Source organism: Macrobrachium rosenbergii, chromosome 6 (genome assembly GCF_040412425.1).
Source record: "Macrobrachium rosenbergii isolate ZJJX-2024 chromosome 6, ASM4041242v1, whole genome shotgun sequence".
NCBI classification, from domain to species: domain Eukaryota; kingdom Metazoa; phylum Arthropoda; class Malacostraca; order Decapoda; family Palaemonidae; genus Macrobrachium; species Macrobrachium rosenbergii.
In genome coordinates this window covers 62,200,488-62,214,894 of record NC_089746.1, presented here as the reverse complement: position 1 = coordinate 62,214,894, position 14,407 = coordinate 62,200,488, and the positions used below count along the sequence as shown (strand labels likewise).

Here is a 14,407-nt window from a genome sequence, read left to right as displayed (position 1 = left end):
TATGTAAATTACGTCAAGGTATTACTGCTGACCTAATAACTTTGCGGCTGTCTGAAATAGAACCTGTCGCAAGGATACAATTTAATCTTTACTACTCAATTAAAAGATAACAGAAACGTAGAATTTCAGAAGTCGGATTTGACCCCCTTTCTCTTTTTTTTTCGGCGGACCTATTTGACAGGCAAATGGCCCATGTGATGAACTCCTTGATGACCTGTCCCCAGTGGACGCTAGTCTAATGACGTTACCGGGTTGTATCTTACGAGGTCACATGAGGAACTTACTTCCCAGAGGGAAAGACCACATTGAGTATTTCCCTTGATTTTGCTATACATTTGAATAAGTAATTATATAAGAATAAAAGATGCTAATTTGAACATTTTGTTTTGGAATCTTGTTCCAGATAGTCCGGCAAACGGGACCCAGTTTATTTTTTGAAGACAGCATAAATTTTTTAACTTTTTTTTTTTTTTTAACTAAATTGGCACATGGTATGAGGTACGTGTTTTTATATTATAGGATATTATGATGCTCAGACAGAGATGGCGGCTGATATTCTTCGTTCGGATCAGGAGGACTTCAGTTACTTCTTACATATTTCTCGTTAAGAGCAAGAGAACTGCTGATATTCCTCGTTCAGAGCAGGAGGATTACTAATATTTCCCATTCATAGCAAGAGTACTAATTACATTCCTCGTTCAGAGCAAGAGGACTACTAATATTTCTTGCTCTGAGTGCAACAGGATTGCTAATATTTCCCGTTCAGAGTAAGAGGACAACTGATATTCCTCTTTCAGAGCAAGTGGATTACTAATATTTATTGTTCAGAGTAAGAGGACTACTGATATTCCTCTTTCAGAGCAATTGGATTACTAATATTCATCGTTCAGAGCAAGAGGACTACTGATATTCCTCGTTCAGAGCAACAGGATTATTAATATTTCTTGTTCAGAGCAAGAGGACTATTGATATTCTTCGGTCAGATCAAGAAGACTTCTGTTATATTTTTTTTATATAGAGTAAGAAAGCTATTGTTCTGCTGCGCTCGAAGCTAGATCACTGCAGTCATTCCTCATGAAAAAAAGTAAGACTACCGCCATTCCTCGTTCAGAGAAGGCTGACTGTGGATATTCTTCGTTCAGAGCGGTAGGACTACAGATATTCCTCGTTCAGAGCAGGTGGGCTACTGATATTCCTCGTTCAGTGCAAGGGGACTACTGATATTCTTCGTTCAGACTGATAGAACTACTGATGGTCCTCATTCCTAGCAACAGGACTACTGATATACCTCGCTCAGAGCAAGAGGACTTACTAATGTTTCTCGCTAAGAGCAAGAGGACTTACTAATGTTTCTCGTTCAGAGCAAGAGGAATACCAATGTTCCTCATTCAAAGCAAGAGTACTACTGATATTCCATGTTTAGAGCAAGAGGACTACTGATATTCTCCGTTTAGAGCAAGAGGACCACTGATATTCTCGTTCAGAGCAAGGGAACTACTAATGTTTCTCGTTTAGACCGGTAGGACTACTGATATTCGTCGTTCAGAGTAAGAGGACTACTAATATTTCTCGTTCATATTAAGAGGACTACTGATATACTTCGTTTAGAGCAAGAGGACTACTGATATACCTCGTTCGGAGCAAGAGGACTACTGATATACCTCGTTCAGAGCAAGAGGACTACTGATATACTTCGTTCAGAGCAAGAGGACTACTGATATACTTCGTTCAGAGCAAGAGGACTACTAATATTCCCCGTTCAGAGCAAGAGGACTACTGATGTTCCTCATTCAGAGTAAGAGGACTACTGACATTCCATGTTCAGAGCAAGAGGATTACTAATGTTTCTCGTTCAGAGTAAGAGGACTACTTGATATTCCTCGTTCAGAGCAAGGAAACTGCTAATATTCCCCGTTCAAGGCAAGAGGACTACTGTTTCTCGTTCAGGGCAAGAGTATTTTAATATTTCTCGTTCAGAGCAAGAGTACTACTAATATTCCCCGCTCAGGGCAAGAGGACTACTGTGTTTCTCGTTCAGAGTGATAGGACTACTGATATTCCCAGTTCGGAGCAAGAGGATTACTAATGTTCCTCATTCAGAACGAAACGACTACTGATATTCATCGTTCAGAGCAAGAGGACTGCTAATATTTCTCGTTCAGGGCAAGAGTGTTATTAACATTTTTCGTTCAAAGCGAGATGATTACTAATGTTTCTCGTTCAGAGGAAGACTACTACTAAATTTATAGCAAGTAGACTACTGTTCTCGATTTTACTTGAAGGAAATGTTTTTGCTTTCACCTCACTCTGACCTTTCCTTTTATTTCTTTTTTCCCTTGTATTCTGCCTAGACAGTCTGAACGGTAGTGCTAATGTAGTTGGGATTTGCAAAATGGCTTTACTTATTACTGGCATTAATGTGCCTCTTTATCTCACGTAAGAAAATCTAACTAGAAAATTTTGTTGCCATCACGTATTTATCAGTAGCGACCCTTCAAATTAATTGACTGACATTTGGAATTAATTGTTATTTTTATCATTGAGATTTCATTCCTCGTCCAAGTTCCATCTCTTCACACACTCCGAAATGTGTCTTTTTTTATCATGCGTCACCTCTAGTAAAATAGACAGGCAGGTGAAGGTCAGACATTATTTTCAATTATTTCATTTAAGTAAAACCCGCACAACCAACATAATTTATGTACATCTATTCACAAAGGCTTTTCACTGGAATTGCTATTCTAGAACCTGCCTACTATTATGAGATTTCTGTCCTGATTAATCCACTAATTTATGCTATTCCAGATACCTCTTTAATAAGATGAATTGTAATAAATTTGACGCCGAATACGTAAGGGGTTGTCGGAACTGACGGCATTTATATTGCATTATTGGGGAACATGACTTGGAAATCGTTTGCCCAGAACGACGGATATTGAGGTTTTTCATGCGTTAAACAAGGAAAATAGTAAATCGTATTTATTATTTTAATTTTATTTCTCAGATTTAATATGAAGAGACCAAAAATGCAAAGGTAAGAGCTTTCTTTTATTAATGAAAGTTAGTTAAGTACCTTGTTAGTTTACTGAATTTGGACGGAACAGGTAAAGTCGTATAAACGAAAACTTTCTCTCTCTCTCTCTCTCTCTCTCTCTCTCTGCTTGTCGTACAGTCTGTTTGCTTTAAATGACTGCAAACAGTATTGCATATAATGCTTTCTCTCTTCAAACTTTTTATCCGGCTTCCATGAATACCAAGAATGGTTCCTTGCAATATAATATTGTTTCTCTGAATAGCAAGGGTGCTTTCATGAATATCAAATATGCTTTCATAAATACCAAGATTGGTTCTAAGAATAAAAAAAAAAATGGATCTTGAATACCAAGAAGGTTTCAGTGGCAGCAGATCATCTCATGCCTTCAGGCTTTACATAGCGAAAGACGACGTTGTAACTCCCAGTAAATTCACAGTAAAAAGAGATTTCTTTTTTTAATCTAAATGTTAATGAACTTTAGGAGCAGACCAATCTTCATATAGTTATTATAGAATTTTGTATTTGTTGTATTTTTTATCTTATACTGTTATTTCATATCTTTTTATTTCGTCTCCTCAGTCTTGTTCCGTGTAATTAGGCATCATTTTTATCTGTCTCAATTTTGTTTTCATCTGGAAACTCTCCTCCTGTTATCTTGTCATGTTATCATGATGTTTCTACCAAGAGTATTAACTTGAAAGCACTTCCCCGGTGAGATCAATTCCCATTAGAGCATTCCAGATCTCTCCTCAAGATTTACGCTTGTGATTCTTCGCAAAATCAAAGTCCGCTTCCTATATCATCAGGCGGAAATAACACCTCTTGAGACGACGTCTGTTTAGCTGCTAACTCTCTCTCTCTCTCTCTCTCTCTCTCTCTCTCTCTCTCTCTCTCTCTCTCTCTCTCTCTCTCTCAGCACCACCACCATTCTGAATGCTCTTAGTTTTGGAAACCATAAACGATAATTGGATGAAGCTTCTTTACATAATGAAACTTTATAGTTCAGTTTTTTTCTCTTTTTCTTATAAAGATAATTGTTTAGGGTTCCAGTGGCAATGAAATGTCCTTTAGTAAAAAGAATTTAAAATAACGTCTGTTATTTTGATACTGATATTCTTAAATTTATTGGAACTGCATTCCAGTTCAGTGATTCCGAACGAAATGAATCATGGGTAATCTGATAAGATTTCTGAGTTCCTCAAGATAAGATTAATTATAATATTAATTATATATATATATATATATATATATATATATATATATATATATATATATATATATATATATATATATATATATATATATATATATTGAATTTGTTCCAGTTGAATCATTCTTTTCCTCAATAGGTTCCAGGGTTTAAAGAAAAGCTTACTTTCGTGCTATGTAGCAGTGTGGCTGGCCTTACCTTACAGACCTTACAGTTCGTTCGGGTTGCCCCAGGTCCCTCAGTGTGAGGCACCTTTGACGTGTACCAGAGAATTGCTAATGCATTTTCCGGTATATTTTGCATCTTCCAATCTTGGATGGTCTGGGATGCAGCTCAGATATTTGTCGAGCTTGTTCTTAAACACATCTACGCTCACTCCTGATATGTTCCTCAGATGAGCTGGTAATGTATTGAATAATCGCTGCATTATTGATGCTGGTGCGTACTGGGTTAATGTCCTGTGTGCCTTCCTTAGTTTTCCTGGTATAATTAAGCTTCTTTTAAGCTTGCTCACGCTACCGTTTTCATTTCTTACACATTTTGGACCCATTTGGAAGGTTTAGGAAGACTTCTTGTGTACAAAGAAATGGAGTGCACGTGAGATATGCTGTAGTAGAAGACTACACTCAGACTGAGCGTGAATGGTTGTGAGTGAATGGATGGACGAAGTCTGAAATGTGGATGGATGTTTGGCAGGGAAAAGGGCAGCATTTGGGTGCTAGCAAGGTCCTTGGGTACTAACATCGCATGAAACTTTATGATCATATTTTTCACTTGTTGGTATGGTGCACGTAGTTCAAAAGTCGTTTAAAAATTTGTTTTTCCTGTGGCAACTGCGGGAAAGTAGATCAATGGATAAGGGACTACAACTTGTGTGTGATATATATATATACTGTTTATATATATATATATATATATATATATATATATATATATATATATATATATATATATATATATATATACATACATACATACATACATACATACATACATACATACATATATACACACACACACATACATACACACATACACATAAATACAGACATACATACATGAGTTGAGGAACAATTCAGACAGACAAATCGGCTAGGAAGTTAAAATTTGCATTAAACCCTCTTGAAGGTACAGTGCCTAGGAAGTTAAAATTTGCATTCAGCCCTCTTTAAGGTACAGTGGCTAAGCACTTCAAAGATGCTTCAGATCCCAATTGCAGGTCTAATGTTTGGGCACTTCAAGGCCACATTAGGCCTCCCTCAGTATACTGCATTACCGTGAGGACCATTGCATTGCATTGCAGGTGCGGGAAATGAAGTCCTCTGGATTGTAACACCAGCTGAATTGATGCTCCTTATGCAATCATGGCTAGATATGTCAAACGGGATCATTCTAAGCAGCTACAATTACTGCCCTTTAATGCTAAATAGATACAGATTTGAAGAGGATTGCTTTAACCGAGACCAGCGCATTAATAGTTACCAACAAACGGATGGAAATTACCACCTTCAATATATATATATATATATATATATATATATATATATATATATATATATATATATATATATATATATATATATATATATTGGTGGAGGTGGGTTAATGCCGAAGCTAAGTATAATTTCCCTGCTCTCGACGGTTCGACGGTAAACAAGTACAGCAGATTCGGCATTAACTTATACCTCTCTTGATGGCTCAGTGGGTAGACCATCGACTGGAGTCGTTGGAAGGCATCTGTGTCGAGGGATCGAGACCCGGCAGTATCGATCCATTTATCACTTATAAATTCCCCTTCGGTGATAATTCCCCATCGGCGATATTCCCGAAGTAGCGTGAATTGGATATTAACGACTTTCGTGGTTTCATGAATATATATATATATATATATATATATATATATATATATATATATATATAATATATATTTATATATATATATAAACAAGGAAATTAAAAAAAGAAAAAGAAAAAACAACACGATGAGGCTGAGAACACGCCCCATTTGTCCTCGTTTGTTTTTGTGTTGATGCAAATGACCTGCAGTAATTGGCCGAGTGGACGGGAATAACACGGAAAGCTTTGGGAGGAAATTAGAGAGAGCATCTCATTAAATGATTATTGCTGGTTTTAAAGATGAAGTGTTGTTATATTCTTCGTCTTCTTATTGTGGTCCTGTCATCGTTATGGTCATTAGATAATTCTTAGTGTGGTTTCAGACAAGCATAGGGTAATGGGAAATATGTACATTGAGTGCCCATCCTTAGCAGGCATATTTTTCTTTTAACTTAAAGAGGTGTTATCCTAGTAAGTCGAATGCCATTTTTTCTTACCTTTATGGGAATTAGGCGTTACATACCCTTCCCTTATTTTGCTATATCTCATTCGTGTTTACTCCCACACAGCTAAAATTGATTGCTTTCAGTTATAAGTCACGCATTAAACAAATCACATTTATTTTCCAATTGGAAAGGGCATAGACTGATTATTGTTTATTCAGAGGAAGAAGGACTTAGTCACTCCATGCATTTCCCAGGAAATTAACCTGAACACTGTTTCAATTGCTGTCAAGACTTCATACATTTCCAACACTTCAATTATACATCTTGGCTGAATTTAATTATCTTTGGCTGATATAGTTGACTAAGACTTAAAGAGACTTTTAAAAGTAATTTTTCCCTGTTTTTACTTAAACTGGGGCATTTCATGGCTACCCAAAAACTAATTTAACTAATGCCTCAATATTTCTTTTCTTAATATATGAAAACTTTGGAGAAATGCACGAAAAAAAAATATGACGAAAATCCATTTAACATTTAAGTATTTTTTAAAAGATACAGATCGTTATAAATAAGTCAACTGTGATAAAAACCTTGCAGACAGATATATTACCGGCACAAAGACGTGAGTTTACTACCTATTTCAACGTTGGTTTTACGAAACGGAGGCAAACAAACGAATTTGCGTTATTGTAACTGCATCTCTCTGTGCCTGCGTCAGTTTTCATCGGCGAATTTCATTTGGCAAATACGTTCGGAAAACCACTTTACTCAGACATCTCATTCAGGTGTTGAAATTTTCGGCCGAATAAACTAGATTCGTTTAGCAAAACCGTTTTCATTTTTTCCTTTGGTCTTCGAGAGATCATCGCAATGTTGTGAATCTTTAGTTTGTTTTTAATAGTCTCTTAGGAAAATACACAATTTTACCTTTAAGATAAAGCATGAGTACTCACTTTGTCGTGCAGTCAACAACCTTTGTATCGCACGATTCTGAGAAAGTTTATTTCCTTCCAAGCCAAGCTTTAGAATTCTCTCTCTGGTTCTGTTTATTTAACAGTTTAATTAACTTTTACAGCCCCTTGATTTCTTCGGGCCTGGGCTGGAAAAGGGGACTTAGATGAACGTCCGATTAAGTTTTAAATTTATTACGTCAATAACCTAGATGCTGTGACAACATTTTGAATAGATATGATCAGTCAGTCTTTTCTAAAATAATAAAAACAAAGAAATACGTTAGAAATGGGGAACAATAGAAAACAAAAGCAGCCCGAGATGCGTGAAGAACCTCATCTCGTATCGCCATTTCGGAGAAGTTCCTCGAGTGTTGACCTCGAAGCATCGCAGTCACGTTCATGTCCTGATAACTGACAAGACAATACAGAGGACTCGACATTTTCTGCTATCGGCGGTGCATGGCGTCATAATTAATTCGAAGAGTTAATTTTGTCTTTATGCTTATCGTGTCAGTGTAGTCAGTGTGCGTGGAATGAAAGGAGGCGGAGAAGAGTGCGTTTACTCTTTCGTGAACGTAGATAGTTTGAAAATGAAATGAGTTCACTGTTACCAAGTTTTAAAGGGCGACGTAAATATCGGGAGAGATACTGAAAATAGGAGCTGCTTGTTGATGTTGTAAAGAATTCTGCTTGATTTTTTAAGTGAAGAACGATATCGAACTTTAACTAAATGAAGTAATTGACCATCTCTGACTTGTCATTCAGAGAGAAAAGAAAATATCCGTAAAAGTTGGCACGAGTTACAAAAGCGTTGGTCTGTATGTCATTCATTATCTAAAACAATTGTTCCTCAAATTAAACTTGAAAGTAAATTGCACTCACACACACATATATATATATATATATATATATATATATATGTGTGTGTATATATATACACATATATATATATATATCATTTGACTAAATATGAAAAATAACCACAGTACCTCAGCTGTTAAAGAATAAACAGTATTGCCAAAATTTTATTGCACTAAATCGTAAATTTTTCCATTTCATTATAAATAATACCAGTCTTAAAGACATTGTGTCGTCTTCCAGTGGCTTAAGGTCTTTGATAAAATATTAGAAGTGCCATTATTAAGATGCACAATAATGGTCATATAGAAAGAGCTGACAAAAATTGCATTTGATATCTACAAGACAGAAACAATTAAGCTGGCATGTAAGCTCATTCAAGACGACATTATACTTAACAAAAAGAAGTCTGTAATGGCGTCATAAGCCGATTCTTGGCAGCAACAGACTAACCATTAGGTTAGACCGTCTTGCATTAAACATAATGAGATCATTCTCTTCGACATAAAGTGGGAATTACTCAGTGTACTTCTCTCCTCTAGGGGAATGAATGTCGGGACCTCCACCTCCTCCGACAATACAGTACAGTGACGTCATTAGATAATGTGATTCAGTAACGTCATTAAATAAACATCCACTGGGAACGTCCCGTAGGGTGGTAGCGCTGAAGGTTATTTGCAGCAACCCCTTTCATTCCTTTTACTGTACCTTTGTGCATATTATCTTTCTTCCATCTTACTTTTCACCCATAACAATTGTTTCATGGCGCAACTGCGAGGTTTTCCTCCTGTTAAACCTTCCAAACCTTTCTACTTTCAGTTTTCCTTTCAGCGCTGAATGACCTCATAGTTCCCAGCGCATGGCCTTTGTCCAGAACTCGATATTCCATTCCATTCCATTTCACTGGGAACGGATCATTATGGAGACCGTCACACGCCCCACTTGGCTGTCATATAAGTCTTCCAAAGGAAAGAATATGGGAGAAGGGAAAAAAACTCTAATCGGATGTCATGCCATGATAATTCCTCGTCGCGTCGCTTCGTCCAGAGAGCCAGATCCCGCCATGTCGTCTAGATTCTAGGCTGTTATATATTCCTACAATGTATCCTAATTAGGGTTCGCCTGGTCGTTGGAGTGATGGTGATATTATAATCAAATTTGCATATGTATAGAGGGATAATAAGCCTGATCTTTTGTATCTAAATTAGACTATGGTTTCATAATGTCTCTCTCTCTCTCTCTCTCTCTCTCTCTCTCTCTCTCTCTCTCTCTCTCTCTCTCAACATATATTTATCTCCTACTGGTTTCTTTACATTATTAGAAAATGATTTAAGAATGATGACAAGGGGCCGGTATGAATGAATATTTTGCAATTTTGGATTCCTTGGTACTTGCAGTGAAAATACCGCCACCAAGAAATACGACAGTCAGTCCCAAAGAAATTCCAATTCAGGCAAGGCTGTAGGGACTTGATTTTTGTTTACCATTTTCCAGATAACTACTAAGGTGTTGTATCTCAAAAAAAAAAAAAAAAAGATTCACTTCATCAAAAGACCAGTGTCAAACTGCCTCTTGAGTTATACACACTGCAAAGATCAGTAAGTTAATCTTTGACATGACAGCATGGATAAATTAGATAACTTTAACCACTTACTTATAAATGTGCCAACAATTTCAAAACCGGTTAAGAATGGCAGGTTTTATTAGTAAATTACTTTTAATTTTTACGACTATGAGCAGAAAAAGCCAAGGGGAGTTTGGCAAGAGACGGTCAACTTGGGATGTTTGTGCTTGAGTGTTGAAGACCTGTTTAAGGGGCGGGCTTTAGACTGCAGCTCTGTTGTGGCCACGAAGAAATTCAACGGTAGATTGATGATATTGTTTTGTTCATCCCCGGACCTAAAGGTTTAGATGAATGCGACCCTTTTGAGGACGAACCTCGATATTAGGCTTAGCGAAGCTGCTACCTTGGACAGTGCAGAGTTCCCAGTCCGGAATGGCCAACTAAGTTTTCGTCTTTCTCCTGGTACAGATTGCCCCAGCCTTTTTTCCACATATGTTGGACATATCTTAGCTGGCGATTAGACGTATGTGAAGATTTCAACCTGGGGGGAGTTGTTCAAAGGAATTTGGGGAACTGACCTACCTGAATATTGCGCTTTATGTGGATTTGAGTTTGTCAAAATCGGTAGCCAGATGGTAGATAGACGTTGAAAGTGATATACAAATGAGGAACAGACATTGTATGAATTAAAAAAAGAGAAATAGAAATATACAAAAGGGAAAAAAATTGGGGAAATGCATGGTTGTTTTGCCTCTGTGCCAGGGTAATGTTACCCTTCATTAGGTTTAAAGAGAATAAAGTTTGTTAATTTTCCAAGCTAAGAGGACTTTAGATCTCAAAAGCTATGAAATTAATACAAGGAATGTAAGAGATTTTGTTCCAGTATTTCATAGAAGATTCCTTCGTGAGTTTAGGTTTGCAGAGTTCACTGATATTGCTTCTTTTCTGGCCAACTAGATATCGTCCTTCATTAATTTAATGTTTATTATTATTATTATTATTATTATTATTATTATTATTATTATTATTATTATTATTATTATTATTATTATTATTATTCAAGATCATCTAATGCTCAATTGAGACAAGAAAAAATGTGGCAGTTGATTGATTGACTATTTTTACTTCACAAGAGTCACAGTCACAAATGCCATATACTAAAGGCCAGTAATTATCTTCTTTAAATTCCCGTATTTATAATTTCATGTTTTTGCATTTGACTCCAAAGACATTATTTCTTAGAAATATCTTTAATTCTTTTCCTTGGGTACCCTCTCATGTCTAAAAGGCTTTAAAATTTTGATACTGTGGATAATTATCGAAAACGGGCTGAGGAAAGTAATTCACTTTGCACTTAATATGCATATTCGAATTCCCATTAAATATTCTTATTTTGGAAGCCAGACAGTAAAAACGGATTTAAGAAGAAAGCCAGGTGTACTTTGGCTAGTTTCCCAGTGCCTTTTAATTCCACACATCCAGAAATGAAGAAGAGAAAAAACCTGGGGACCATTCGTCTGCCAGTGACAAACTCGACTGCGAGGATTCGCGTTGTTTACAAACCCATTGTTACCGGGAGGGGAGTCTGATAAGGCGAATTTTCCTCTCAGTAGTCAAATGATTTATTCGGTTGCAGATCCATTCCATGATTACGGAAAGGGGAACTCCTGTTTGGTTCCAGATTTCCAAGAGTTTGCTACAGTCAGCCGAGCGTAAATGGTTCCAGAGTAACCTTTTTTTTTCCATTACATATAAGTAGAAAGATGACTCTCATTGGTTCCAGATTTTACATTAATTTATCTGACAGTTTTTCCCCACAAAGGGATTATCGTGAAAAATGGCGAGGAATGTAAAATGAACTTTTTGTGTTTTGAAATGCAGAATACCGTATTTCACTATGCATACCAGAGATGAGAATTTGACTAACATGGTACTGATTGCTTATTTCTTTATGAAAATGGGAAACGAAAGTGACGAAGGCAGAGAAGACTTGAAGTGTAAAAAAAAAAGTATATGCGTTTAGAACAAGCACTCGCACCACATATGTACAATAAATACACATATATATACTGTATATATATATATATATATATATATATATATATATATATATATATATATATATATATATATATATATATATATATATATATATATATATATATATATATATATATATATAATATTACATTACATATGTATTTGGTATAAAGTGACCAGTAGATTCTTTATTTATCTATCTATCTATCTATCTATCTATACTATCTATCTCTATCTATCTATCTATCTATCTATCTATCTATCTATCTATACTCGTATATATTGATATTTATATAAAATTCTTGCATGTACGTGTGTGCAAGTGCCTGCTCTAAACCCATACACTTTTTTTTTTTTACGCTTAACGTATTGAGATATATGTAAAAACAAGTATGTACGTATGTATGTAATACGTTTGATGCATATCATTATTCAGTAAATGTATAACGGAGGCTGACGGAGGCAGTAACTCGCTTTTGACTTTCATCGTCCTAGGCAGACAACGAAAATTTTAATTGTACTTTTATTATGAAGCTGCTAGAACACTCAAAACACTACAGCTTCGGCGTGTGTACGGTTTAGTTGGTGTAAAATTTGACTTTTTTTTTTTTTGAGCCTTTCTGTCTAGCGGTAAATCTTCATGCACAGTTATCTGGTCAACATGTATACCGATTTTAAAGTTTCCTTTGCACAGGCAGTTGTATTATCAGTTTTGCTTGTTCTCATTTTGATTGCTCATCTCGAGGTCTATTTTCATAAGGATGTTTTGAAAAATCAGTTGTGAATTTTTGGTGGCTTTCAGAGTCGTCGTCTTACTTTTTTTGTGGGCAAATGGTATCAAGTAGCATTTAACATGCTTTTGTTCGAATTAAGTCGGGTTGTGGCATGTAAGACTGCCTCACTACATCTAAGCAGAATAACACACGAATTGTGTCTTTTTCAGGGCCGAGTTAGATATCGCATTACCTTATGAGTGTTACTGTAACTTGTGATATAAACCCAAGTAAATTTTTCTGCCTTTGTAACTGCTGCTGCAAGATGATTGATGAGATTTGAAGTTTTTCAGAACTCTTTTAAATATTGAACCATTAACATTTATTATGAGCGAGCACATTGTTAGGTTCAACCTCTTATGTATTATGGATTTTCAATAGCTGTTGAAATTACAAGTGTCGGATACTGTCATTGTCTTTAGTTTTTGTATTCTAGACGTAATCTTAATTTAAGATTTTTGTAACTTAAAAAATCATGTGAATGTAAGATAGTTTCTAGACACTGCTCTTGTGCTGAAAAACCAATTTTATGATGGAAAAATCTTAAGCAAATTCGGGAACTGACCCCCCTCGAAGGTTACCAAGCTTAATTGGTAAATTCTCGTTTTTACTATGGTAAAACCAAGTTCTAAGATTTCGGAATGGTCGCGCTGAAAAGACAAGTAATTGCAATTATTTATTCATACAAATATACAGTACCATTTATTATGTCTGATTTCTGTTCACTTAAATGTGCTGCTAATGAGCCTTCTTTGAAATTGCAGAAGTGGGATATTGCTGTGGAAGGAAGCTGTCGACATCGGGTTCATCCCGCATTCAATCCTTAGAGGATGATTCAGGTACTGTAATGACTTTTTTTCTTTTCACACATTTATGGAAAATTATTCAGTACGAGTGTGAGCACATAAATTATATATATATATATATATATATATATATATATATATATATATATATATATATATATATATATATATATATATATATATATATATATATATATATATATATATGTGTGTGTGCGTGCGTAAGTCGTTTGGAAAACAAGAAAACAAATGATTAAATGACATGAATGATTTCTCTTTCAAGTAAGGTATTTGTAGGCAAGGAAATTATTCATTATGCAAAAAAGTATATCTTTCATATCTATATAAACGGAAAATGCCATCTCGTTTATGGGAAGAGAAATTGGAATATTGATGTCTAAGAAATATAAACGAATAAGGCATGCACAAATTAAAATTTCTGTAGAAGTTTCATACATTTTGTAGTTTTACCCCCTCTTGATTTTGTTAGTTTCAATATATTTATATTATTATTATGCTTTCATTTAAACAGCTGAGGAATTTGCTCATCCATTTATCTGTCTTGCCTCTGCTATAATTGATACTTTTTCAGACTTCCAGTGGTCGCCTTAAAATCCTTGAATTCTCACAGTAATTTTTCTTTTTATCAATATGAATTGCATATAGTAGGAATCGATAATATCTTACTTCAATTTACTAATGTTTACCTTCCATCTTCTGGGAGCTAGGTAGAATCTTACGTTATTGTTCTTGATTTGTCTGAGGCCTTTGGCAAGGTCTGGCAGAAGAACGTTTTGTTCTTGATTTGTCTAAGGCCGTTGGCAAGGTCTGGCATAAGAACGTTCTTGTTCTTGATTTGTCTAAGGCCTTTGACAAGGTCTGGCATA

The 14,407-nt window shown here is 35.5% G+C and overlaps 1 long non-coding RNA gene across 1 annotated transcript in view; it reads left to right on the top strand.

The window, feature by feature from the left end:
• LOC136839642 (uncharacterized) overlaps positions 1 to 14,407 on the top strand; it is a 325,176-nt gene that overhangs the window by 49,984 nt on the left and 260,785 nt on the right. Inside the window, exon 2 of the long non-coding RNA XR_010853427.1 lies at positions 13,479 to 13,553. This is a non-coding gene — a long non-coding RNA (uncharacterized lncRNA). The remainder of the gene's footprint in view (positions 1 to 13,478; positions 13,554 to 14,407) is intronic.